This window comes from Cupressus sempervirens, chromosome 10 (genome assembly GCF_028749045.1).
Source record: "Cupressus sempervirens isolate cs-2001-9-10 chromosome 10, ASM2874904v1, whole genome shotgun sequence".
NCBI lineage: Eukaryota > Viridiplantae > Streptophyta > Pinopsida > Cupressales > Cupressaceae > Cupressus > Cupressus sempervirens.
In genome coordinates, this window is record NC_143127.1 from 25,595,602 (window position 1) to 25,601,601 (window position 6,000).

A 6,000-nucleotide genomic window follows, 5' to 3' on the forward strand; every position below is an offset into this window, starting at 1 on the left:
AGTCTAGGACATGACTTCTCCATAGGAAACTTGCTTTTTTAATACAAACTTTAAAAATATCAATTGTAGTAAACTAGGTCTTATTGCTTGTGGTTCTAATTCATTGCTGCTTCAAATGTTCAAAGCAAAGTTGAATGGTTATCGGTAGGGATGATTATTATTAGTTCCTGCCGACTATAGCGTCCAGGGGATGCTTTCGTTCTATTAATTTTGACCAATAATTGACCAATAAAAAGGTTATATTTTTTCTCTGACATCCTATTTTGCTATGTTCTTAATTTAGTCCTTTTTTTTATTTTCTAAAAGTGCTTTATTCTTCAATTTCCATTGTCTCGTACGTTAAACAGTAGGGATCCCATCTTTTCTTACGGCAGCAATATTAATGTGTTCAATGTTTTTTTAAACTTTGAAATAGATTGAAAATAATTTTTCCTCTATGGTTGAATCGTTTGACCTCTAGTCTTTAGAACGGTTGCCACCTGCAGCTACTTCACATTTAGTATAAATTAATTGCTAACATGCTTAAACATATGCCCGAACAATTATTTTTGAAATAAATTAATTACATCACCTACCTGTTTAGTCACTCACAATCGTCTAGAACCGTCCACTACTGACTACAGCCATTTTTCTCACCTAAAACCATAAATGCTTATTCTAGAATGTACCTAATTGTTTCTTATAAATTCAATGGCTTGGGCTGGGTTGTTCAGTGCTCAAGTTTGGAGTTCTTTTGTGCTTTAGTTCTATTCTTTCTCATGGTATCAGAGCATACACAACTACAACATTTGAATTATAACCATTTTCAATAATCTTTTGATGAACCTGTTTACCAAATCCCAAATCTTTCATTTTTGCACAGGCTGAAAGCGTACAGGCGAAGGTTGTTGGGTTTAACTTTACACAAGCCAATTGCATTAGCTTGAAAATCTTTACAGCTACTTCAACAAGCCTATTTTGTACATATCCAGCAATCATTGTTGTCCATGAGATTACATTTCTCTAAGGCAATGATGGCTGAGAATTTGGCATTACGCCTGCCAATTTTTTGAAAATTATTAAGCCTTTTCGACAAAACCACTTTTGTATATATCACATTATCTTACAATCCAATGTTCTATCTATGTGCCCACATTTTGCACGAGTGGATTCAAAGCAAGGTTGCAGTTTTACAACTGTCAATTGCATGTGTATAAAGATTTCTTTAATAAAACCATTTTGTACATAGCCTACAATCATGGTTTCTATTGATGCACATAATAAAACCATTTTGTACATAGCATGCAATCATGGTTTCTATTGATGCACATTATGCCAAACTGTTTATTAAGCACTGACTATATTTCTACATTTGTATATATTTAATGTGTAGCTATTGTGTTCTAAATCTTTAATGATTGATGGATGTCCATTCCCCATTCCTAGGCCATGAGGAAACTCCAAAGTTGCAGAATTTGGTTTTATAATTGCCAATATCATTTGCTTGTGAGTGTCCACGGTATTTTTTACTCTCTATTGATTTTAAGCTTATTATTTGAATTGGAAAATCAATATATGTTTCACTTTGTGGTGGATAAACATTATTAAGCAATACTATTTTAGTATGGATAGTTGCAATGACTTCTTTTTTTTGTTAATGTTTTTAATAATGTTAACTTAAGGCATTCTTTGCCATATATGACATACAAAAAAGTTGTAAAAATTAAAAGGAAGCTTCCAAAATAAAATAAGGAGTCTTTTGATTCACATAAAAATCCAAATTTTGTTAAACATTAGAAACTATATATTGCTTATGAAAATTTAGTTTTCAACTTTTCTAATTGAATAACAATTACTAAATTCAATGATTATATTTGTCATATCTAAAGTTTTATTACCAAAAGTTTAATTATTAAATTAATAATTGAACTATTGAAAGAAATTGTAATTTTTAGTATGTCAAATATTACAGTAACTTATGTTAGTTAAAATTGACAACAGAAGGCACTAAAATTAAAGAAAAACATTCAAATCTCTTCTCTCAATCTTAATCATATGAACTAACAAACACATAATTTTTTGTTTAAATAACAATAATTGAAAACAACTTAGGTAGGAACTAGATGCTCTATGTCCTTGTTTAAAAAATCAATTATAGTAAACTAGGTCTTATTGCTTGTTGCTTGTGGTTCTAATTCATTGTTGTTTCAAAGCAAAGTTGAATGGCTATAGATAGGGGTGATTATTTAAAAATTGTTAATAATATAGTATAAATGAGGGTTCCATTAATAATAATAATAGTTCTAAGTTGATCTAACAATTTATATAGTCGGGTTTTATTTTTATGCAAAGAGAAAATCATTTTCAAATTTTATATAAACAAATTATTTAATTAACTGACTTAAATTTGATTTCTCAAATTCATAATAAATTTTAAATCATTAATAAGTTATAATTGTACAAGAATGTAGAAGAATTGGCTTAAAATGTGCAATACTGTGATTCTCATTTCTATTCAAATGCTTTTGAAATTAATAATGAAACAATTAAGTGGATGAAAGGCCCATATGCATTACAAAAATATTGAAATCTAATACAAACCTTATATATAACCAACCACATGCAAACACAAGTAGTTGGGAGAAACTATCACCTTTCTCTCACTATGATGTAGCTTCCTAATTACATATCCACATTTGAGCTACATTTGTAGTCCAATCTATGCCCTTCAACCTACAACTTTGAAAAGTGAATCATCCAAATCATGTCTTCAACTTGTGAAATGTGTTGTCATGAATAACTTCTTCGTGCTTACCACTACCCATTATTGGTAACCCAACCAAATTCTATGTTGAGATTGAAAATCCTTCTAAAATTATTTAAATTTTGCATTTAATGTTGTCATAATGTTGCCCAACTTCACATCCACCAATCATTATAAACATAAATCGTTATGAAAAATTAAATTTTCTCCAAATACCACATCCAAATAAGGAGATTACCATAAAATAATAAATGTAATACAAGATGCATGTGTCATAACTCCACAACAATGTGTAATAAGACACGATTGCCAAGTGTCCCTTGGATGCCCAACTATGAATGCATGCACTTGAAAATGGTAAATGTAATACTATGAAATATTTCATATCCAATAACCATTACCATACATAGGGAAAGTAGAAGATTTAAAGAATATACGATGAAGATGTCGTCAACATATGTCAAACTTCTATATTAAATTAAACCTTAGGAGTTGGCCACATTATTTATAAAATATATTTAGTTATTAAAGAATCAAAATGATTTCTCAAAAATATTTTTAAAAATATTGTTGCAAAATTAAATAAAATGCTTTTTTGTTGATGCATGATAGCTCTCACATCTTCTTTCTTCATTTGGGTTTCTTTTCCCTTAAAATTGGGTTTTTTGTAACAAAAAAAAAAAGCCCGCACCTAAATGAGGAGTCAATGGTATACTAATTCAAATCACTTTGAAGTAATTTTTCAAAACTTCAATTCATATCTATTATGAGAACATACTCACAAATACAAATTTTAGATAGACATTCTAAACTAAAGACATCAACTCAAATTAGGACAACTTCTATTAAACTAAGATGAAGTGTCATAAATGTACATCATAATAATTTATTCTAAACTTAGATAGACATCATGATAATGTTGGAAACTTACAATTGGAACAATTATTGTTTTGTCATTGATGTCAAATCTATGGATGAGACATATTGCTACCTAATCTAAATGCCATGTCTATTTGATTGATGAAGAGTATTTAAGAGTTACTCATAACTATAGCACCTAGTGAAAAGGTTGAAGTTATGAAAAGGAGTTACAATGGATATTTTATTAGACAGACTTTGATAAAGCAAAGTAATTGTTCATGTCAAGGAAGCTAAGCCAAGCTGAGCAAAAGAGCAAGATATTAAGGAGTGTCGAGTAATGCTAGTGTCAATCGAGCCACAGTTAGTGCCAAGAAAATCTAGTGTTGATCGAGTATTAGCATCAACCGAGCAAGTTAGTTGATGCCAAGCCAAAAAGCTTAAACAATGACCGAGTATTTCAATATTGACCGAGTGTCAGAATTCAATGACTTTTTGAGTGACAGTAAAAGATCATATTCAAAGAAATCATAAGATCAAGCCAACTCAATTAATTTCTTAGGAGATCTAAAATGTGTTGAAGATAAGATTGATGAGTTGGATCATTAAATTCAAGGTGATGATTAGGTAAAGACCTAATAGATTGATTCTAGAGAAGTTTCTAGAGAATGATCAAGAAGATGTACATATACATTGAATCAAGTTGAATCAAATTGCAAACCCTAAGATCTACGATGGATTAGAAAGAGGTAAAGCATAAATTGCCTATTTAAGGTGATATAGAACCGAACATTTGGTGCCCAGTCTAGCCCCAAACAGTGTGTGTGCAAGTTTGTATGTGAAGGAAGTCATACAAAATAAGGTTGATCAGATACACACAAGTGAGTGGATGTGAAACTAGAAGAGAAAGCTTGTAGATGTGATATTGTAGTTGATAAGTGAATTTGAGCATAATGCTTAAGAGTTGATGAGAAGAATGGAGTGATTGCTTGAAGGGTGTCCAAGCAAATTAAGATCAAAGATAATAATGAATGGCTTATCAATGAACCAACATAAGAATCGAACACAGATCTGAACCAACAAAAGTGATTTGTAATCACATAAATCAAAACCTATTGTTTTATTTCTTATCATTGTAAATAGTTTGTATTGAAATCCTTTTAACAAAGGTTGACCTAACAGTCATTTGAAGACTTAGCAGTCTATGTAAATCATTTAACTAGGTGACATTCTAAATGGAATGATCAAAGTCCTCCTACAAGGCCACTCATAATAGGGTGATTAAATCCTCTAACCAAATCACATTTAACAGTGTGTATTGTAACCTTTTGATAGGGTTGGCTCCTAACATAGCTCACTTCGAAAGAGTGAAAAAGAGTGACATGTTTCTGGTGGTTTTTCACAAATTGGGTTTCCACATAAAATCCTAGTGTCAAACTTTAATGAATGTCTTATGAATTTTTTACATGTGATGATGTTTTCATTATGCAATGCAAGTTAAGTTTATGACAGTTTTATAGTAGAGACTGAGCAACAATGGGATAAAAAAAACATCGATGTGTTTAATGTTAATTGTTCAAGTGGTAAATATAGGCCTTTAGTAAATGATTCATTCCCCCCCCCCCCCCCCGCCCCCCTGCCCTCTTAGTTATTCGAAACATTTCTAATAGATAAATGACTCTAACATAACAATAATAAGATGTATCAACACAATATCATGAGGCAACTTAGGGCAAGCATGAAAATTAAAAACAATAATATTCATTTGATCATAATACAACTATAACTACAATATGGTTGATCATAACAAGGATGAACATGGAATATAATTACAAACAATGATGATAGATACCAATTCATGTAGGACAACTAAAAAAAAATGAACAACAAACGCACATGAGAATCAAACACATCAAAAAAACAACTCATAACAAAAAAAAATATTGAGTAGGAAATCCTTATAGGGAATAAAAACTACTCACATGTTACCTCACTGGATTAAATTTGAAACATTTTTTTTGTTTACAATGCCTCACTGTCAAATCATGTCATTCACTAACAATGTATCTTACCAACATCTAAATGTACCTCATTGATAATCGAATTAATAGGTCACTATATTTCTTTGGCATTACCTTTAACAATTTAATAATTTGAATTAATGATTATAAAAAGTTGTTTTGTTTCTCTGAAGCATGTCTTAGTTCTATATCAATATTAAAAATATCCCATAGACCTTACTAAAAAATATCTACCAAACATCGACTATATTGCTACAGACACTCACAAAGAATGTTTCAGGTATTTCATTGGAGTTTACAAAATATAAGTGCATGTTGCACAAAAATATTCTTTCAAAAAAAGAAAAGAAAAATATACTTCAACAATAGTGATAGAAG